Raw genomic sequence first — 24,221 nt, forward strand, 5'->3', positions numbered from 1 at the left:
GTAATAGATCCATGTAATCTAGGTTTCAGATTTCTGGTAACAATTCATTTCTATTGGGTGAAATCTGACGACTCAGTAATTGACTAAATTGACTTTGCCTCAACAAGTGATCAAACATTGTTTCTTTAATGTAATTACATTTGAAGGACTGACGTGATACAGTTTAATGTGTGAATTAACACACACATTTAAATTAATGAGAGCAATACATAAACAGATTGCTACATGGACCAAGTAAATTCCTTAGGCCAAGTGATAAGAGACAAATCTGCATCAATCGATAATACATGTCATTTGATATAATAAACTGATTGAGGAAAACAGTGTAAAATGAGCAGTTTTCTCAGGACAAGGACATGGGACAGATTCCAATACATTGTGCATGTTTAAATCACTATTAATCTTAATCTAGGATTAAAGATGGGATTCTAGGAGCAGATCAAGGAGTTTGAAACAATCAGTTAGGCTTTTACATATTTATTTCATTAAGTCTTTGCTCTAGACGGCATTTGTTGCAAATTACTTTGGGGAGCTTTCAGTTTTCATACAGTGGAGAGTTTTCAGCTTTCCAAACTATATGACATCACCTCACCTAGAGACAGACACATACAGTTGAAGTCGGAAGTTTACATACATTTAGGTTGGAGTCATTAAAACTTGTTTTTCAACCACTCCACACATTTCTTGTTAGCAAACTATAGTTTGCTAAGTCGGTTAGGGCATCTACTTTGTGCACAACTAATTGTTCCAACAATTGTTTACAGACAGATTGTTTCACTTATAATTCACTGTATCACAATTCCAGTGGGTCAGAAGTTTACATACACTAAATTGACTGTGCCTTTAAACAGCTTGGAAAATTCCAGAAAATTATGTTATGGCTTTAGAAGCTTCTGATAAGCTAATTGACATAATTTGAGCCAATTGGATGTGTACCTGTGGATGTATTTCAAGGCCTACCTTCAAACTCAGTGCCTCTTTGCTTGACATCATGGGAAAATCAAAAGAAATCAGCCAAGACCTCAGGAAAAAAAAATGGTAGACCTCCATGTCTGGTTCATCCTTTTGGGAGCAATTTCCAGATGCTTGAAGGTACCACGTCCATCTGTACAAACAATAGTATGCAAGTATAAACACCATGGGACCATGCAGCCGTTAAATGCCTCAGGAAGGAGATGTGTTCTGTCTCCTAGAGATGAACGTACTTTGGTACGAAAGTGCAAATCAATCCCAGAACAACAGCAAAGGACGTTGTGAATATGCTGGAGGAAACGGGTACAAAAGTATCTATATCCACATTTAAAACGAGTTCTATATCGCCATAAGCTGAAAGGCCGCTAAGCAAGGAAGAAGCCACTGCTCCAAAACTGCCATTAAAAAGCTAGACCATGGTTTGCAACTGCACATGGGGACAAAGATCATACTTTTTGGAGAAATGTCCTCTGGTCTGATGAAACAAAAATAGAACTGTTTGGCCATAATGACCATCGTTATGTTTGGAGGAAAAAGGGGGACGCTTGCAAGCTGAATAACACCATCCTAACCGTGAAGCACAGGGGTGGCAGCATCATGTTGTGTGTGTGCTTTGCTGCAGGAGGGACTGGTGTACTTCACAAACTAGATGTCATCATGAGGAATTTAAAATTGTGGATATATTGAAGCAACTTCTCAAGACATCAATCAGATAGTTAAAGCTTGGTCACATGGGTCTTCCAAATGGACAATGACCCCAAGCATACTTCCAAAGTTGTGGCAAAATGGCTTAAGCACAACAAAGTCAATGTATTGGAGTGGCCATCACACAGCCCTGACCTCAATCCTATGGAAATTTGTGGGCAGAACTGAAAGTGTGTGTGAGCAAGGAGGCCTTCAAACCTGACTTACACCAGCTCTGTCAGGAGGATTGGGCCAAAATTCACCCAACTTATTGTGGGAAGTTTATGGAAGGCTACCCAAAATGTTTGAACCAAGTTAAACTATTTGAAGGCAGTGCACCAAATACTAATTGAGTGCATGTAAACTTCTGACCCACAGGGAATGTGCTGAAAGAAATAAAAGCTGAAATCATTCTCTCTACTATTATTCTGACATTTCACATTCTTAAAAGTGGGGATCCTAACTGACCTAAGACATGGCATTTTTACTAGGATTAAATGTCAGGAATTGTGAAACTGAGTTTAAATGTATTTGTCGAAGGTGTATGTAAACTTCCGACTTCAACTGTATAATATCAAAGAGTCTGCGACAATTACTGATTTTATGCTCAAAGTCATAGTCAGAGACAAAAAAACTGTGTTCTAGGAACAGAAGTCATACGGTTTTATTACCTAATCAAATCAAAGTGTATTTGTCATGTGTGCCGAATACAACAGGTGTGTAGACCTTACAGTGAAATGCTTACTTACAAGCCCTAACCAACAGTGCAATTCTTAAGTAAAAAATAGGTATTAGGTAAACAAAAGATTAAGTAAAGAAATAAAAAGTAAAATGACAGTGAAAATATCAGTAGTGAGGCTATATACAGGTGGCCGAGCAGTTGCCGTACTAGGCAGTGATGCAGCCAGTCAGGATGCTCTCGATGTTGCAGCTGTAGAAACTTTTAATGAACTGAGGACCCATGATAAAGCTTTTCAGTCTCCTGAGGGGGAATAGGTTTTGTTGTGCTCTCTTCACGACTGTCTTGGTGTGTTTGGACCATTGTAGTTTGTTGGTGATGTGGACACCAAGGAACTTGAAGCTCTCAACCTGCTCCACTACAGCCCCGTCGATGAGAATGGGGGCGTGCTCTTTCCTTTCCTGTAGTCCCCAATCAACTCCCTTGTTTGATTACGTTGGGGGATAGTTAGTTATTCTGGCAGCACCCAGCCAGGTCTCTGACCTCCTCCCTATAGGCTGTCTCGTAGTTGTCGGTGATCAGGCCTTGATGATGGTGTTGGAGTTGTGAATGGCCATGCAGTGGTGGGTGAACAGGGAGTAGAGGAGGGGGATGAGCACGCACCCCTGAGGGGCTCCAATGTTGAGGATCAGCGTGGTAGTTGTGTTGCTACCTACTGTTGGAATCGGCTAAACTTTTAACATTGAGATATTAAATAAATGATAGACCAGAAGCATAGAATATAAGGAGTGCTTCCCTTTGTAGTATGTAATAGTTTGCAGGCCCTGCCACATCCAACGAGCGTTGGAGCTGGTGGTGTATGATTCAATCTTAGTCCTGTATTGGCCCTTTGCCTGTTTGATGGTTTGTCTGAGGGCATAGCAGGATTTCTTATAAGTTCCCGGGTTAGAGTCCCACATCTTGAAAGCGGCAGCTCTACCCTTTAGCTCAGTTGCCTAAAATCCATGGCTTCTGGTTGGGGTATGTACGCACAGTCACTGTGGGGACGACGTCCTCGATGCACTTATTGATAAAGTCAATGACTGATGTGGTGTACTCCTCAATGCCATCGGAAGAATCCCGGAACATATTCCAGTCTGTGCTAGCAAAACAGTCCTGTAGTGTAGCATCTGCTTCATCTGACCACTTTTTTATTGACTGAGTCACTGGTGCTTGCTGCTTTAATTTTTTGCTTGTAAGCAGAAATCAGGAGGATAGAAGTTTGGTCAGATTTGCCAAATGGAAGGCAAGGGAGAGCTTTGTATGCGTCTTTGTTTGTGGAGTAAAGGTGATCTAGAATTTTTTTCCTTCTGGTTGCGCATTTAACATGCTGATAGAAATTGTGTAAAACTGATTTAAGTTTCCCTGCATTAAAGTCCCCGGCCACTAGGAGTGCCGCCTCTAGGGGAGTTTCCTGTTTGCTCATATTTTGCTTATTTCCTTATACAGCGTCCGTATGTGCTGGCAAATAAACAGCAACGAATAAAATTGATATTTGCAAATAGTGTGGTCTACAGCTTATCATGAGAAACTCTACTTATGGCGAGCAAAATCTAGAGACTTCCTTGGATTTCGTGCACCAGCTGTTTACAAATATACACAGACCCTCCCCCCCCCTCGTCTTTCAGGAGTGTGCTGTTCTGTCTAGCCGGTGCAGCGTATATCCCGCTAGCTGAATGTTTTCCATGTTGTCATTCAGCCACAATTCGGTGAAAATTTAAGATATTGTTTTTGATGTTCTGTTGGTAGGATAATCATGATCGTACCTCATCTAATTTAATATCCAATGATTGTACGTTGGCAAGTAATATTGATGGTAAGGGCAGATTTCTCACTCGCCGTCAGCGGTTCTTTACGAGGCACCCCACCCTGTGTCCTCTATACCTGCGTCTCTTTCTCTTGCCAATGACGAGGATTTCGGCCTCGTCGGGTGTCTGAAGTACATCCTGTGCGTCCTGCTTGTTGAAGAAAAAATCTTTGTCTAATCCGAGGTGAAGGATCGCTGTCCTGATATCCAGAAGCTATTTTTTGCCATAAAATACGGTGGCAGAAACATTATGTACAAAAATAACACATAATAGCACAATTGGTTAGGCGCCCGTAAAACGGCAGCCATTTCTTCCGGCGCCATCTTACTCCTACAGTTTCACTACAGTTTAGAGTACCCATCTGGGGTTAAAAGTGCAACTGTGTCTTGCGCTTTTATTCATCACATCAACCAGGTTTCCATCCAACCATTTTATACAGATGAAAGTCATGACCTGGCTTATGGAAGCAGGAAATGCCGGTACAATTTATAAATCACAACAGAGAATTTGATCGTTCAACATGTTGGGATCTTTTTGTGTGGGTAAAATTAATTATGGTAGAAATGGCAGTGGAAATGCATGCATTTTATAAATAAATTATGATGAACTTCAAACCGTGGCGAAAGTGTACGTTGATGAGCTTGATGCTCCTTTCCAATAAATATCTAGGGTCTTATACTGGTGACATGATGATCGATGCTTGGCTCCCGTTTGAAAAATAAAAATCTATTTTATCCATAATAATCTCATCATGTAGGTAGCCTACCCGCACTGTATCTGTGAGCTATTGGCTAGAGCGCACTTGCCAAGACTAGAGTAGACACATTTGCTATATAACGCAACAGTTTTTATCACAATACCATCAGTAGAGTTGAAAATGCGATGGAAACAGTACATGGGAATTTAACCACAAATGTTATTTTTGTGCACTACTGTATGTCATCACGCACAGCCTTTTTAGCCACAATAAGTCAGTTTGATGGAAACACATCTCTGGTGGGAAAATATAAACTTTGTAGAATATTTGCATGAATCTGTCACCAATTGGATGGAAACCTAGCTATAGACCTATACTTGTAGAAAATGTTTATTGACATTTTGCTCTTAAAAACGCCAATATTTACATTTCGAAAGACATTGAATTATGTCAATGACTCAGGGTTGATGTATAATAATCGGTTACATTTTTGCCGTGACCCTGATCATTCAAAGCAGACAAAGTGTATTGTTGGAAGACTTGTGTTAGCTCCCAATACATTACTCATCTGGGTAACATGGTCTTGAGTAATGCCATCAACTATCGTTTGACCTAACACCTGATTGGTTATGCAGTAGGCCTAACCCTAGACTAGTCTAGAGGGATGGCCACTCTACCGTCTAGTTGTGCAATATTGTCAGGTCACTGCTGCGTTTTACACACTGAAATTATGTCTACAGGTCAAGACAATTTGACTTAGCCAAAAAGATGACCTTGTGAATCATTTGTCATTTTATGCACACTGTATACTGCGCTATTCTGGGTTTAACGTGGCGTTACAAAGGAATAAAAAAGATTAATATCTGCAAAGCTTTTTCAAATCCCCTGATGAAAAAAATAAATGATGTGTTTTTAATCGTTCTGTGACGTCAGCTACTCCAATGCTGAGGACTGTTGTTCATTTTAGGCTGCAAAGTGAGTCCCTGCATAAATGATAACTGATGATACATGTGGTATTTAACTTTAATAATACAGTATTGCCAGTGTGGGAGTAATGTCAAATGTCACATAGTCGAAGACTAGCTGTACAGTTGAAGATCTGTTCAGCCCAAATCGTGGCCCACCCACAGGCCTTCATGGTCCTTCTATGAGAGTCGATATTCTACGTTTCTTGTTATTCCTTGTATCATGATGAAAGATAATTATTCTACAAAGGCCAAAGATCATCCCTGTGGCCCACACAGAGCTATTCTGCCCCTCTGAGCCTGTGACTCATCATTCAGTCTTTTTGTGTCTCGAGTGGAGAATCTGTTGGCTCATTCCCAGACAGAAGGGTCTGTGAGGTAATGGAGTGACCTACATGTGGCAGCAGGTTAATGGATCCTGTGATTAATCAGGGGGTGACTCTATGTCCAGTATGTCTGGAGAGATAGGGGATAGTGGTGAGAAGCCATTCAGGTTTTAATTTAGGCTACCTTCTCTTATTATGCTATTGGGGAATAATGGCACAACTATGAGATTCAAATCTCTTGTGACCCTGCTAGTCCTAATTAAGGAGACTAATGTGTTTAAACTATTAGGAACTAATGGGGGGGAGAAGAAGAATGATAATTAAGCAGCCTAGTCTCATAGACTAGACGTAACATTATAAATGTAAATCCGGGACACTGAAATTAGTAACCATACCAATTATAACACAAGACAGAAGGTTACTTAGGTAAAAACAAAAGTAGGGTAGTTGGTTGGGGTGGATGGGTGGGTGGGCGTATAACAGATGGGTAGATTAGGTGTTCGAATCTCATGAACAACTTTATCATTTTAGGTTATTTGCAACTTTGTAACTACGTACTAGTTTTTAGCTACTTTGCAACTACTTAGCATGTAAACTAACCCTTCCCCTAACCTTAACCCTTTATCCTAACTCCTAACCTTAACCCTAACCCCTAGCTTAGCTAACGTTAGCCACCTAGATAACGTTAGCATTAGCCACCTAGCTATCAAATCAAAGTTTATTTGTCATGTGAGCCGAATACAAGAGGTTACAGTGAAATGCATACTTACAGGTTCTAACCAATAGTGCAAAAAAGGTATTAGGGGAACAATAGGTAGGTAAAGAAATAAAACAACAGTATACAGTAGCGAGGCTATAAAAGTAGCGGGGCTATATACAGGCACCAGTTGGGCTGTTTGAGGTAGTATGTACATTTAGATATGGTTAAAGTGACTATGCATATATGATGAACAGAGAGTAGCAGTAACGTAAAAGAGGGGTTGGCGGGTGGTGGGTGGGACACAATGCAGATAGCCCTGTTAGCCATTGTGCGGGAGCACTGGTTGGTCGGCCCAATTGAGGTAGTATGTACATGAATGTATATGTACATGAATGTCTATGCATATATGATAAACAGAGAGTAGCAGCAGCGTAAAAGGGGGGCACACAATGCAAATAGTCCAGGTAGCCATTTGATTACCTGTTCAGGATTCTTATGGCTTGGGGCTAAAAACTGTTGAGAAGTCTTTTTGTCCTAGACTTGGCACTCCGGTACCGCTTGCCATGCGGTAGTAGAGAGAACAGGGGTGTGACTGGGGTGACTGGGTGACTGGGGTGGCTGGCCTTCCCCTGACACCGCCTGGTGTTGAGGTCATGGATGGCAGGCAGCTTAGCCCCAGTGATGTACTGGGCCGTATGCACTACCCTCTGTAGTGCCTTGCGGCCAGAGGCTGAGCAATTGCCGTACCAGGCAGTGATGTAACCAGACAGGATGCTCTCGCTTTTGCAGCTGTAGAACCTTTTGAGGATCTGAGGACCCATGCCAAATCTTTTTAGTTTCCTGAGGGGGAAAAGGCTTTGTCGTGCCCTCTTCAAGACTGTCTTGGTGTGTTTGAACCGTTCTAGTTTGTTGTTGATGTGGACACCAAGGAACTTGAAGCTCTCAACCTGCTCCAATACAGCCCCGTCGATGAGAATGGGGATGTGCTCTGTCCTCCTTTTCATGTAGTCCACAATCATCTCCTTAGTGTTGGTTACGTTGAGGGATAGGTTGTTATTCTGGCACCACCCAGCCAGGTCTCTGACCTCCTCCCTATAGGCTGTCTCGTCGTTGTTGGTGATCAGGCCTACCACTGTCGTGTTGTCTGCAAACTTAATGATGGTGTTGGAGTCGAGCCTGGCCATGCAGTCGTGGGTGAACAGGGAGTACAGGAGGGGACTGAGCCCGCACCCCTGTGGAGCTCCAGTGTTGAGGATCAGCATGGCAGATGTGTTGCTACCTACCCTCACCAATTTGTAACATATTATATGTTTTTGTAAATTTGTAACATTTTGTACGAATTGCAATGTTTTCAAACATTTTGTACGTTTTTGTAAATTCGTAACATTTTGTATGAATTGCAATCCGTTACGTTTTGTACGAATTGCATGTTGTTGTTTTTTCTTTTGAAGCACTTTGAGATTTCTATTATAAAAAGCAATATAGAAGTTAAATATTAATATTGTTTAGGAGAATAGCTCATTTCACGCCCCGGTCACCATTCATGTTCTATCTTCCTCTCTCTCAAATATAGTGTGTTTACATAAAGTCAGAGAATTAGCCTACAGCTGCATCATATCCTCTTTGTGGCATTATTGAACTGAATGGGTCTTCATCTAGCCTAGAGCAGTGGTTCTCCATCCTGGTCCTGGGGACCCAAAGGGGTGCACATTTTTGTTTTTGCCCTAGCACTACACAGCTAGCCTGGTTGCTGTCTCTGTTCAACTATTACATTCCACTACTTGCCACTCCTGTCATTTTCCAAAGAAACTGGCCTTTCGGCAATATTCAAATATGAACATTCTATCATTAATGAGCTCGAGGAGATCAGAGGATTTGATCCTGATTCATAACCCTCACAGCTGTTTTCCAATCACAATGTTTATGCAAATTAGATTGATAGAACGTTTTCCTAACACAATTCATACATTTGATTAGAAATTTCAAACATTTGAGCATTCTGACATAATACATTTCATTGTAAAGATAAACAATGGGTGCGGGGAGAACAGAGGATTCCTCTTGAGTTTTTACCACCAGCGAATGGGATCACATTACACCAAAGAAGCTCTCTCCATTCAAACTTCCTATTTTATATCCAGCAATCAAGAGCAAGGTGCTTTTTTCCTCTAATATATATATATATATATATATATATACTGGGTGTACAAAACATTAGGAAAACCTGCTCTTTCCATGACAAACTGACCAGGTGAAAGCTGTGATCCCTTACTGATGTCACCTGTTAAATGCACTTGAATCAGTGTAGATACAGGGAATGAGACATGGTAAAGAAGGGTTTTTAAGCTTTGGGACAATTCAGACATGGATTGTGTATGTGTGCCATTCAGAGGGTGACTGGGCAAGACAAAAGATTTAAGTGCCTTTTGAATGGGGTATGGTAGTAGGTGCCAGGGGCACCGGTTTGAGTATGTCAAGAACTGCAACGCTGCTGGATTTTTCATGCTCAACAGTTTCCCATGTGTATCAAGAATGGTCCACCACCCAAAGGACATCCAGCCAACTTGACACAACTGTGGGAAGCATTGGCGTCAACATTGGCCAGCATTCCTGTGGAATACTTTCGACACCTAGTAGTCCCTGCTCCGACGAATTGAGGCTGTTCTTATGGCAAAATGGGGTGCAACTCAATCTTAAGAAGGTGTTCCTAATGTTTTTTACACTGTGTATATTGCTACTTCTGGGACAGCCAATGGGCTATAGGCTACTGGTTCAAGAGTTATAAGAGTAATAGCACACTATTTTACATACAGCAGGTTTTTAAAGGACCAGAGTTTAGTTTGCTGCGTGTAAAAAAAATTGCCATGTAAAATATTTTGCGATACTGGTATTGTCCCGGTCCTAGCATATTGTAGGCCGACAGATGTGCTTTTGACGTGCAAACTCATTCCTAGTGTGTGTTTGTCAGTGGTTGGATTTTAATAAGCCAATTTCAAGTCAACAACTTTGACTTTTAGCGTTCCGTTCCAAAAGATGATTGCCAGTCAAGAGTGACAAATTAATTTTGACAAACAAATTAGTTTGTGAAACAACAGTGCCACAAATCACTTGTGCAGATGATAATGTACTGCCCGAGAGAGAGAGAGAGAGAGAGAGAGAGAGAGAGAGAGAGAGAGAGAGAGAGAGAGAGAGAGAGAGAGAGAGAGAGAGGAGAGAGAGAGAGAGAGAGAGAGAGAGAGAGAGAGAGAGAGAGAGAGAGAGAGAGAGAGAGAGAGAGAGAGAGAGAGAGAGAGAGGAGAGAGAGAGAGAGAGAGAGAGAGAGAGAGAGAGAGAGAGAGAGAGAGAGAGAGAGAGAGAGAGAGAGAGAGAGAGAGAGAGGAGAGAGAGAGAGAAGAGAGAGAGAGAGAGAGAGAGAGAGAGAGAGAGAGAGAGAGAGAGAGAGAGAGAGAGAGAGAGAGAGAGAGAGAGAGAGAGAGAGAGAGAGAGAGATCTGAATAGTTCCATTTCAAGCCATGACACCAACTATCTCAGGTTGTTCTGAAATTGTTTCTGTAGTTCGAAACAGATACTATTGGCATTCTTGAAACATCTGAATCCTAGAAATTAAAATGGTCAATTTGGGTGCAAACAATTAGGTGAAATTTTCAGAGATCAAATTATATTTCAACTAAATAATGTTTCAGGAATACTAATCGTATCTGTTAATAACTACAGAAATTATTTCAGAACAATCTGAGATGGTGGGAGTTGAAATCCTCTTCTTGTGCTTTTTGAGGTGGAACAAACCTCCTTTCAGCACAATGATCCCTGGCAGCTGCTATATGGTTCCGTACAGTTCCTTTCTGCTTTTAAACTGCTTTGCCTGCCGCATTGCTCTCTCTCTCTGCCTCCTCTCTCCTTGCCAGCTAATAATCTAAAATTACATTTTAATTAACTTTGAATAGTACCCACCTTATGCTTTCCTGAGGCCGTTGCTAAGCCGTTCTATAAACCGCCGTGGTCAAAGGAGGTTTAATTTCATATACTTCCCACCAACCGAGGCCTTTATGTGATGTCACATTCACTCAGATTGTCACGTAACACACAGCAAAAGCATATGGAAGAGGATAAATGTTACGAGATGGTTAAATTGCAACAACTTAAACCAGGAGGGCAGAGAACAAGTGGAGCGTCACTTCCCTTTCCCTGTTCTGACATGGCACACAACAAGAGCTTCTATTACTACCACCTGCAAAGTCTAGTGGAAGTTTGCTTTAAAACAAAACCCCAATCTCTTCACCTTACATCAACGTCCTCCATTAATTCCTATGCCAGAGTAGCACAGAAATTCAATCCGTGTCCCTTCAAATTTGAACATATTGCATTATCCACCCGCAGTTATTTGTTCCCCTAGCCCCTTAGGCAGTGCCATACATCAAGGGCCCTGGCTGTTCTGCTCTACTCTGCTCCTCGCTGCTCCTCTGCTGTATCTTCTCATTGTGCCACTGGTTTAATATTCCCCAGCTTATTCCGGCGTCCCGGCGACTGGGTTTGACGCTGCAGCAGGGGGAGGGAGAGAGAGAGAGGAAGCTGCCTCATCACATTAAGTAATAGATATAGGCTCATAAATGATCCCCATCAGTCATAGAGCGCTGAGGCTGGGGGAGAGGCATAATAATAAGGAGCAATGCGCGTGCAACGTCCACCTGAGCATCTTGTCTTTTTTAGCCGTCTATTTCCTGTTTGAGTGGTGCAACATCCCCTTGTCACTTAAATCTCGCAGGATTGATTGATTTTCATTTTACTCCTGTGACTCTTTCATACGCTTTTTTGTGCCTGTCGTTTTTTTCCCCCATTAACGTTATGAAATGTTTGTAATTACCTGTCGAACACACCCCGGTAATGGCTGAAATGGGCTCAATGGAATACATTGTCTTAATGCGTCTATAAGAATCAACAATTACATCACAAGAAAGAGAAGAATGCTACATTTCTTTTGATAGGTGTTAATTTTTTGTGGAATTGAAATAAGTAATTTGCTACAGTTGAAACATTAACAAATTAGATGCTCTGAAATGAAAGCAACAACTAAAAATGAACACTCGGATTATAATGATATTATGTCTGATCTCACAAACAATGTAAAGTATGTATAGATAGGTGTAATCTAGAGCCAAGCGTGTTGATTATTAATCTGAGGGTACCATGCTATTGACACACTTGTTTGTAACATAACGTGATAACAACAGAAATGAATGAGGCAGTCTAGACAGTGGCAGGTGAGTCCAGGTAGGCCTAGACAGAGGATTTTGTTGTGGTTCCAGTCGTGTTCCATCCTTAATGTTAATGTTAATGATGACCTTTGCTACAATAAGCGCTGCAAATCGCTGACAATTGAATTAGCCTAAGCTCAATATGAATTCTAACAGCCAGATAACTCTCTACATGTTCGTGAAAAGAGGGAGATGGGGAGTCTACTTCCCACCTTGTCAAACATGATTTTACATTAGGTATGAATTGAATGAACGAAGTGTTGGGGAATAGATATGGGCAGGAGGACAGGAGAGGGTGGGTTGGAAGTGTTAGGTTATGGTTGCAGTGTACTGAAATAAACAGCCTAAACAGTTTTTGTGTGCACTGTTTTGCACTGCATAACCAGGCAACCTCCATGTGCTGCAATCGACTGACTACCTGAACTTATTACTAACCTATTAGGATGAGAGAGAGGTGTGTGTTTGCGTGGGTGTGTTTGTGTGTGTGTGTAGTGATTTTGATTGTTACGAACGTTTGGGGCCATTGTGGGAGATTGGGAATAGAAAGAATCACAGCACACACCATAAATTCAGCTCATCTGGGAAATCAACACTGCGTTCAAAGTCATTATATCCTCTTTTTGTTGGCAGTTTACAAGTTTATGTTATGGAGTCTCATCAAAGATAACATCTAATGATCAAAGCCAATGATGCTTGTCTGTGTGAATAACAATGTTGCCGGAACAGCTTATGCTGTGTTACATCCTAGGGCTAGGGGGACTGGCGATGTGTAATCAGGGAAATGTTCTTTTTAGACCTTGGGCAAAGCTGGGGCTTATCTCAAATTGTACTCATGGCTCCTTCTTCAGAACAAAGGGCTGTGGAGTACGGCTGAAGAAGCTATTTCATAATTTAGCTGTGGTATCTCTGCACCACTGTACTGTAGCTGGCCAAATTAGCATGAAGGCATTCAAGTGTCAGTGCGTCTAACTATCACTTCAGGATTTCTGATTGCACAACTGTCGTCTGAACTGAAAATTCTATTGAATTAACTTTTTAAAATGTAAAAATAGACAGTGTATTGTTTCATGAGACATCTCTAATACATCCTAATGAAATTACCCTTTCTGTTTGTTTGCTTTTGTTTTTTCCAGTGGACTATATCGGTGTGAAGGCTAACGCACAGGGATTCCGATGCCTTCCAGACAACAATCTACGAAGGGGAATTGAAGAGGGTGAGTAGGATTATTAATGGTTAATCAAGAGTTTGTTTTGGGTTAATTGAAATGCATACATGTGTACATTATATTGTCTGTGGCCACTGGCTAGGTCAGACCAGACTAAACACATTTATCTTCACATGAAGCCATTCAGCCAAACAAACCCTCAGCCACACACCCACTCAATCACAGATACGTACCGCAATTCTTATATTTAGAGGGGAAGAGGGGTGATAAAGGATCATGACAGGGACCTATAAAGGCCTGAGGCAGAAATCAGAACAGACTTTCCAGTGGTTGCTGGAGGTATAAAGTTACACTTCAAAATGCTGGTCACAGAAAGATGAGGCCAAAGCGACAGGCAGATGACTGACCTGGTAGTCAGAGCTGTCAGTTTGGCCCAGTGTAACACGGGGAAGTGAGAGACAACAGGCAGACAACAGGAGCAAAGTGACACACAGAGGCTCTGCAGCAGCCTGGTACAGCCTGGTCAAAAGCAGTGTAGTAAATAGAGAATAGGGTGCCATTTGGGACACAGACAGGGTCTGGTAGCAGGGAGAGAGGCCAGTTAACCTCAGACTGCACGTGTCTTGATGATAGTCTTCTTAGTTCTTTATATCACCACAACCAGTGCCATGAGAATACCAAGTATGATGGTATGTTTTGAAGGGAAAGCCTGCAGCTAAACAACAAATTGTAGCTGTAATGAAGATCATGATGTCCCGGGATGGAGTAAAGTAACTTTTAGCTATGACACACTGAGCTGGTGAGGAGAGGAGTGGGTGGAGAGGAGCCAGGAAGAGAGAAAGGGAGTAAGCCATCTGATCAGAACCACAGCAGGGCAGCATTCTCAATTCAGTTTGAAGACTACAGTGGAGGGGACCCATAAGTGAACATCAGAGGGCTTTCACACTGTCTCATAATATTCACTGCCTCTTTTAACAGCTGCGCACACAACCTTCATTTTTATGTGGCCCTGCATTGGCTATACCCCATGTGTTTTCACAGCTGACCCTTGTAATTTGATTGGTTGTGCCAAGTTAACAGTACACATTTGTGTCAGAATTCTGCCTAAGATATTCCATCAAACGCTTTTGGGTCTGTGGTTAAATTTTTTTAAGTAAAAACAAAAATCTTGCTTCCAGCATTTTCAGCTGTGATGTTTTTTTTCCTTAGTGCACCAGAAGGTGAGACGTAGTGCAAAAGGCACTCACTTGGAAGCTGTACTCCATTCGCCCCAGGCGAAAACGCTGCTCATTAAATCTTAAGAGAAATGGTGTATTTTTTTTGTCTTTTAGTGGTGTTATTTCTGGGAGGGGCAGAGATCTGATGGTATAGTAGATAGTGGATGAGATGAGAAGGAAGCATGAACAACAATTATTATTGGATTATACATGTTAGAAATCTAAGGGTTTTGGGCTGGTAGTAGTGTATTTACAGTAGAATTTGGTGTAGAAGGATGATGAGTGGAAGCATAAAATAAAACCCTGTCTATAACATATTACAAAACTGTACTCAAGTACTGTAGCTTCACTGTATGGAAGCTAGGAAAGCATTCCCAAGACATATGTTTGACGAGTTGATGACAAGCATAATACGTTACTGTGGGTGTCTGTCTGCTTTACAACTGATGCTGCTCACTTGACATCAGCTCACTCTTTCATACTTAAGCAATAAGGCCCGAGGGAGTGTGGTATATGGCCAATATACCACGGCTAAGGGCTGTTCTTACGCACGACGCAACGCGGATTGCCTGGACACAGCCCTTCGCTGTGGTGTACTGGCCATATATCACAAAACCCCGAGGTGCCTTATTGCTATTATAAACTGGTTACCAACAGAATTTGAGCAGTAAAAATAAGTGTTTTGTCATACCCATGGTATACCATGGCTGTTGGCCAATCAGCATTCAGGGCTCGAACCACCCAGTTTGTAATGGTAATTTTACCATGGCATTGTTGAAGACTCGTTTCTGAATGGCTTGAAGGGCATTCTAGAGTGTGCATTGCCTCCTATTTGCACGGTAGGATACAATGACTACAGTTAATTTATATATATATTTTATTTTATTTTATTTTTTAAGGGGTGGATCAGCTTTAATATTGCGGATATATTGTTGCTTCAATCAATGTAATTGTCTGCATCAGTTCCAATCCCCCATATATTTACCACTTTTTGGGTAAATATACATACATACGTGTGTGTCTGTTATGTATGTTTGTGTATATATATGTATATATGTTTGTGTATACATATACATACATATATAGTTATATATATGTATATGTAAATGTATATATATATATACATACATACATACATACATACATACATACATACATGTATTAGAGGTCGACCGATTAATCGGAATGGCCGATTTTAATTAGGGCCGATTTCAAGTTTTCATAACAACCGGAAATCGGTATTTTTGGACACCGATTTGGGCCCAATTTTTTTTTTAATAATAATAATAAAAAATGTACACCTTTATTTAATCTTTATTTAACTAGGCAAGTCAGTTAAGAACACATTCTTATTTTCAATGACGGCCTAGGAACGGTGGGTTAACTGCCTCGTTCAGGGGCAGAACGACAGATTTTCACCTTGTCAGCTCGGGGGATTCAATCTTGCAACCTTACAGTTAACTAGTCCAACGCTCTAACCACCTGCCTCTCATTGCACTCAACGAGGAGACTGCCTGTTACGCGAAGGCTGTAAGCCAAGGTAAGTTGCTAGCTAGCATTAAACTTATCTTATAAAAAAAAATCAATCAATCATAATCACTAGTTAACTACACATGGTTGATGATATTACTAGTTTATCTAGCGTGTCCTGAGTTGCATATAGTCGATGCAGTGCGTATCGTTGCTCCAATGTGTACCTAATCATGAACATCAATGCCTTTCTTAAAATCAATACACAGAAGTATATATTTTTAAACCTGCATATTTAGCTAAAAGAAATCCAGGTTAGCAGGCAATATTAACCAGGTGAAATTGTGTCACTTCTCTTGCATTCATTGCACGCAGAGTCAGTGTATATGCAACAGTTTGGGCCGCCTAATTTGCCCGAATTTTACGTAATTATGACATAACATTGAAGATTGTGCAATGTAACAGGAATATTTAGACTAATACCACCCCTTAGATAAAATACAGAACGGTTCCGTATTTCACTGAAAGAATAAACGTCTTGTTTTCGAGATGATAGTTTTTTTTTTTTGTTTTTTTTTTCTTCTTTGGGGGGGTGGATCAGCTTAATATTGCGGAAAGAATGTTGCTTCCAATGTAATTGTCTGCATCATTTCCAATCCCCCATATTTTTGGGGGTAAATATATATATCCATTCACGTATGCATACATATACACATATATACATACACATACCTACATAGACATACATACTTTTTTTAAAGAGTATACCTTTATTATTATTCCCCGCAAACCCTACCACCGATCCCCCAATTGGAGTAAACTGATAAACATTTCTGTTTTTACCTTCAATTTATACATCTTATACACATTTTACAGACACAGTCTACTTTATAATAGTTCTCTCTTGTTTGTTCTTAGTCCTTCCTCTATTTCTGTTGTCCATCCAGTTTGATTTCCACTTGTAACTGTGCTATTTCACAATAGCTCCGCACCTATACACATTTCACAGATCCCGTATGCCCTACATTGTTTATCTTGTTATTAGTCCCACCCTTCAGCTCCACTCAACCTTTCCCATCTATCTTCCAACATCATCCATTTCGGATTTTTATTTGACATATATTTTTCAACTGTGCTGTGATGCTTCACAAAAGATTTGAATCTTCCTATTCTCATAGCTTCCACGGATTGTAAATTAAAAATAAACATTTTTGCTAAAATAATTATTATATTATTGATTGATTGACTATGGCTTTTCAGATGTCCCAGTATTGCTATCTGTAGCGTTAGTTCTACGCAAATGTTGCAATTCTTCAACCTTTCCTGGACCTGTGACCAAAAACGAGCTACATGCGGACAATACCAAAATAAATGGTCTAATGACTCTGCCTCCTCACAGCAGAATCTACAGAGCTGGGAAGATTGTATCCCCCATATATATAACATTCTATTAGTTGCAAGAATTTTGTACAATAATTTAAATTGAAAAATTCGAAGTTTTGAATCCGGCGTTGTTTTGCGTATCAATTCATAAAACATGTGCCATGGAATGGGTACATCGAAAATCTCTTCCCAAATATTTTGCAATTTATATGGCACAGCTGTAAGTTTTTTTGGTCCTTAAATGAAATTGGTATATGTTTTTATTTATCACACTTTTCTTTAACCATTTATGTTCTTTAATATAAGGCCGACATACAAGTTCCTTACTTTTATTCCCTTCCACCTGCCTCTTCCATTTTTGTGGTAATGCTGCAATTAATTGGTTGTAATTTTGGGTAGAGCAGACATTTCCATATGTCTGTGTTAGCTGCATGTGTGACATTACTCCACCAGTCCTATTTATGATATCATTCACAAAAATTATACATTTTTTAAACATTTCTTCGATAAATACAGTTTTTTTTATCAATTACTATATTTGAATTTAACCACAAGATTTGTTGTACTATTTGTTCCGTCCTTTCAGGTGGATTAAACGGAAATTGCAACCAACTTTCTAAGGCTTGTTTAAAAAATAAAGATATTTTGGAGATTATTTCCTTTTCAAGCAACCGAAAGTGAGCAGGTGTAATCTGAATAAAGGGGAAAAGGCCCTTCTTAAACATAGGATGAGACATTCGTACCAATCTACTAGAGAACCAGTTTGGATTTAAGTATAACTTTTGTATGACTGATGCCTTTAGTGAGAGGTCTAATGCTTTAATATTTAATAATTTCTGCCCTCCGAATTCATATTCGTTATATAAATAGGCCCTTTTAATTTTATCTGGCTTGCCGTTCCAAATAAAATTGAATATTTTTTGTTCATATAATTTAAAAAGCAGGTCACTAGGTGTAGGCAAAACCATAAGCAAATAGGTAAACTGTGATATGATTAAAGAGTTAATCAGGGTGATTTTCCCATAAATAGACAGGTATTTTCCTTTCCATGGTAGCAAGATCTTATCTATTTTTGCTAACTTTCTATAAAAATTTATTGGAGTGAGATCATTTCTTTCTTTTGGGATTTGTATACCGAGTATGTCCACATCACCGTCAGACCATTTAATTGGTAAACTACATGGCAATGTAAAATGTGTATTTTTTAGTGATCCAATACGTAATATGGTACATTTATCATAATTTGGTTTTAATCCAGAGAGGATAGCAAATGTATCTAGATCCTCTAAGAGGCCGTGGAGAGATTCTAGTTGTGGTTTTAAAAGAAAACATGAATCATCAGCGTACAATGACACCTTAGTTTTTAGGCCCTGGATTTCTAATCCCTTAATATTAATGTTTGATCTAATTTTAACAGCTAACATTTCGATGGCAATAATAAATAGATATGCCGATAGTGGACAACCTTGTTTTACTCCTCTAGATAGTTTAAAACTTTCTGAGATGTAGCCATTATTTACTATTTTACACCTAGGGTTACTATACATAATTTTTACCCATTTTATAAGAGATTCCCCAAAATTGAAATATTCTAGGCATTTATATATAAACTCCAGTCATACTTTATCAAAAGCCTTTTCAAAATCAGCTATGAAAACCAGGCCTGGTGTCCCCGATATTTCATAGTGTTCCATTGTTTCCAGTACTTGCCTTATATTATCTCCAATGTATCGTCCATGTAAAAAACCTGTCTGATTAGGATGAATAATATCTGACAAAACTTTTTTTATTCTATGCGCCAAGCATTTTGCTAGGATTTTTGCATCACAACACTGAAGTGTAAGAGGTCTCCAATTTTTTAAATGGACTGGATCTTTATATATACCACTTGGGTCCTGTTTCAGTAATAATGATATCACACCTTCTTGTTGCGTGTCTGATAATCTATCATTTATATAGGAGTGGTTAAAACAAGCTAATAATGGTCCTTTGAGTATATCAAAAAAATGTTTGTATACTTCCACTGGTATGCCATCCAGTCCTGGGGTTTTCCCATCCTTAAAGGCCCCAATTGCATCAAGTAGTTCCTCCTCTGTAATTAGGCCTTCACATGAGTCTTTCTGTACAGATGTTAATTTTACATTATTATTAGGGAAAAAATCCATACAATTAGTTTCAGTTAGTGGAGATGGAGGAGCCTGAAACGAAAATATATTCTTAAAGTACTTTACTTCCTCTTTCAAAATATCATTTGGTGAATCATGCGTGACTCCATCATTTGTAACAAGTTTTAATACGTTTTTTTTGGTAGCATTTCTATATTGAAGATTGAAAAAGAATTTGGTGCATTTTTTCCCCATATTCCATCCAGTTCGCTTTATTTTTGTAATATATTACACTGGATCTTTCTTGAATAAGTTCCTCCATTTCTTTGATGATAGTTTCGAGATGATAGTTTCCGGATTCGACCATATTAATGACCTGTTATTATGTTATAACTATGTTATAACTAAGTCTATGATTTGATAGAGCAGTCTGACTGAGCGGTGGTAGGCAGCAGCAAGCTTGTAAGCATTCATTCAAACAGCACTTTCGTACGTTTTGCCAGCAGCTCTTCGTTGTGCCTCAAGCATTGCGTTGTTTATGACTTCAAGCTTATCAACTCCCGAGATTAGGCTCGTGTAACCGATGTGAAATGGCTATGGAGTGGTTGTTCCCCTTGCTCTGCATGGGTAACGATGCTTCGAGGGTGGCTGTTGTCGTTGTGTTCCTGGTTCGAGCCCAGGTAGGGGCGAGGAGAGGGACGGAAGCTATACTGTTACACTGGCAATACTAAAGTGCCTATAAGAACATCCAATGGTCAAAGGTTAATGAAATACAAATGGTATAGAGAGAAATAGTCCTATAATTCCTATAATAACTACAACCTAAAACGTCTTACCTGGGAATATTGAAAACTCATGTTAAAAGGAATCACCAGCTTTCATATGTTCTCATGTTCTGAGCAAGGAACTTATACGTTAGCTTTCTTACATGGCACATATTGCACTTTTACTTTCTTCTCCAACACTTTGTTTTTGCATTATTTAAACCAAATTGAACATGTTTCATTATTTATTTGAGGCTATATTGATTTTATTGATGTATTATATTAAGTTAAAATAAGTGTTCATTCAGTATTGTTGTAATTGTCATTATTACAAATACATTTTTAAAAATCGTCCGATTTAATCGGTATCGGCTGTATATATATATATATATATATATATATATATATATATATATATATATATATATATATATATATATACAGTTGAAGTCGGAAGTATACATACACCTTAGCCAAATACATTTAAACTCAGTTTTTCACAATTCCTGACATTTCATCCTCGTAAAAATTCCCTGTCTTAGGTCAGTTAGGATCACCACTTTATTGTAAGAATGTGAAATGTCAGATTAATAGTAGAGAGAATAATTTATTTCAGCTTTTATTTCTTTCATCACATTCCCAGTGGGTCAGAAGTTTACATACACTCAATTAGTATTTTGTGCACTGCCTTCAAATAGTTTAACTTTGGTCAAACATTTTGGGTAGCCTTCCACAAACTTCCCACAATAAGTTGGGTGAATTTTGGCCCATTCCTCCTGATAGAGCTGGTGTAACTGAGTCAGGTTTGTAGGCCTCCTTGCTCGCACACGCTTTTTCAGTTCTGCCCACAAATTTCTATAGTATTGAGGTCAGGGCTTTGTGATGGCAACTCCAATACCTTTTCTTTGTTGTTCTTAAGCCATTTTGCCACAACTTTGGAAGACCCATTTGCGACCAAGTTTTAACTTCCTGACTGATGTCTTGAGATGTTGCTTCAATATATCCACATAATCTTCCTGCCTCATGATGCCATCTATTTTGTGAAGTGCACCAGTCCCTCCTGCAGCAAAGCACCCCCACAACATGGTGGCGTTCTTCAGTTTGCAAGCCTCCCCCTTTTTCCTACAAACATAACAATGGTCATTATAGCCAAACAGTTCTATTTTTGTTTCATCAGACCAGAGGACATTTCTCCAAAAAGTACGTTCTTTGTCCCCATGTGCAGTTGCAAACCACAGTTGAGCTTTTTTAATGGCGGTTTTGGAGCAGTGGCTTCTTCCTTGCTGAGCGGCCTTTCATGTTATGTCGATATAGGACTCGTTTTACTGTGGCTGTAGATACTTTTGTACCTGTTTCCTCCAGCATCTTCACAAGCTCCTTTGCTGTTGTTCTGGGATTGATTTGCGCTTTTCGTACCAAAGTACGTTCATCTCTAGGAGACAGAACGCGTCTCCTTCCTGAGCGGTATGACGGCTGCGTGGTCCCATGGTGTTTATACTTGCGTACTATTGTTTGTACAGATGAACGTGGTACCTTCAGGCGTTTGGAAATTGCTCCCAAGGATGAACCAGACTTGTGGAGGTCTACACATTTTTGTCTGAGGTCTTGGCTGATTTCTTTTGATTTTCCCATGATGTCAAGCAAAGAGGCACTGAGTTTAAAGGTAGGTCTTGAAATACATCCACGGGTGCTCCTCCAATTGACTCAAATGATGTCAATTAACCTATCAGAAACTTCTAAAGCCATGACATCCTTTCCTGGAATTTTCCAAGCTGTTTAAAGGTACAGTCAACTTAGTGTATGTAAACTTCTGACCCACTGGAATTGTGATACAGTGAATTATAAGTAAAAAAATCTGTCTGTAAACAATTGTTGGAAAACTTACTTGTGTCATGCACCAAGTAGATGTCCTAACCAACTTGCCAAAACTATGATTTGTTAAAGAAATGTGTGGACGGGTTGAAAAATGAGTTTTAATGACTCCAACTTATGTGTATGTAAACTTCCGACTTCAACTGTACCTCCATCCATCCATCCATCCATATGGACCTTGTCTTTCAAAGATAATTTGTAAAAATCCAAATAACTTCACAGATCTTCATTGTAAAGGTGTTTAAACACTGTTTCCCATACTTTTGATTTTGACACCCCCCCCCTTTTTTCAGGGACACATTATTCCATTTCTGTTAGTGACATGTCTGTTGGTCTATTTTACAAGAGTTATATTTTGTTTGTTTTTAGTCCTTCATCTATTTCCTTCCATCCAGTTTGATTTCTATTTGTAACTGTGCTATTTCATAAAATTTCTGAACCTATATACATTTTACAGTTTAACAGTATGTTTTACATTGGTTATCTTGTTATTAGTCCCACCCTTCAGATCCCATCTATCTATTAACACCATCCATTTTGGATTTCTATTTGTCATGTATTTTTCAACTGTACTGTGATGCTTCACAAAAGTACTGAACCGTTCTATTCTCATAGCTTCTACAGATTGTAAATTCAAGATAAACATTTCTGCTAAAATAATTATATTATTGATTTGACAGTGACTTTTCAAATCACCCAGTATTGCTATCTGCAGGATTAGTTCTAGGTAAAAGTTGCAATTCTTCAGCCATTCCTGGACCTGTGACCAAAAACGAGCTACATATGGACAGTACAAAATGAAATGTTCAAATGACTCTGCCTCTTCGCAGCAAAATCTGCAGAGCTGGGATGATTGTATCCCCCATATATATAACATTCTATTGGTTGCAATAATTTTGTATAATAATTTAAATTCTAAGTTTTGAATCCAGTGTCGTTTTGCGTATCAGTTCATAAACCATGTGCCATGGAATCAGTACATCGAAAATCTCTTCCCAACTATTTTGCAATTTATTTGCAACAGCTGTCAATATTTTGGTCCTTAAATGTGCCTTTAGAGGCCATGCAATTCAGTACTCATCTAAGGAAATGGAAGGATTAACAGTACACATAGATAGCAATAAAAACAGTACCATAGAGGCTCAGAATAAGTTAGAGGAAAAACAAAAAGAAATGGAGGAACTTTTTCAAGAAAGATCAAGTGCAATATATTATAAAAATAAAGCGAACTTTGCACCAAATGCACCAAATTATTTTTGAATCTTCAACATAGAAATGCTACCAAAAAGATTTTACTGAAACTTGTTACAAATGTTGGAGTCACCCATGATTCATCAAACCATAATTTGAAAGAGAAAGTAAAGTACTTTAAGCATATGTTTTTGTTTCAGTCTCCTCCATCTCCACTTACCGAAGCTAATTGTATAGATTTTTTTCAATTAATAGTGTAAAATTAACAGCTGTACAGAAAGACTCATGTGAAGGCCAAATTACAGAGGAGGAACTTCTTGATGCATTTAAAGACCGGTAAAACTCCAGGGCTGGATGGTATACAAGTGGAGGTATACCAAACCCTTTTTTTGATATACTCAGAGGACCGTTATTAGCATGTTTTAACCACTCATCTATAAATGGTAGAATGTCAGACACTCCAAGGTCGTCTGTGTCACGTTCCTGACCTGTTGTCTGTTATTTTTGTATGTGTTTAGTTGGTCAGGGCGTGAGTTGGGGTGGGCATTCTATGTTTTGTGTTTCTATGTTTAGGTCATTGGTAATTAGCCTTATATGGTTCTCAATCAGGGACAGGTGTTTGACGTTTCCTCTGATTGAGAACCATATAAAGGTAGGCTGTTCACACTGTTTGTTTGTGGGTGGTTGTCTTCCGTGTCTGTATGTCTGTTCGTACCACACGGGACTGTAGCGTTTTGTTTGTAGTCTGTACCTGTTCGTGCGTTCTTCGTGTTATTATGTAAGTTCTCTAGTTCAGGTCTGTCTACGTTCGTTTTGTTATTTTGTAATCTTTCCAAGTGTTTTTTCGTGTGCGTCTTCATCGTTTAATAAATCATTATGTTTTCAAAACCTGCTGCATTTTGGTCTGATCCCTAGAGAAACCGTTAGTCTG

The 24,221-nt window shown here is 39.4% G+C and overlaps 1 protein-coding gene across 7 annotated transcripts in view; it reads left to right on the forward strand.

The window, feature by feature from the left end:
- The window catches only part of LOC129824058 (disks large-associated protein 1-like), a 127,552-nt gene that overhangs the window by 36,334 nt on the left and 66,997 nt on the right, over nt 1-24,221 (forward strand). For all 7 annotated transcript variants that reach the window (XM_055883351.1, XM_055883345.1, XM_055883346.1 and 4 more), the window contains one exon: nt 13,256-13,336. The gene's annotated coding sequence lies outside the window, so the exon portion shown is untranslated. The remainder of the gene's footprint in view (nt 1-13,255; nt 13,337-24,221) is intronic.

This window comes from Salvelinus fontinalis, chromosome 26 (assembly GCF_029448725.1).
Source record: "Salvelinus fontinalis isolate EN_2023a chromosome 26, ASM2944872v1, whole genome shotgun sequence".
NCBI lineage: Eukaryota > Metazoa > Chordata > Actinopteri > Salmoniformes > Salmonidae > Salvelinus > Salvelinus fontinalis.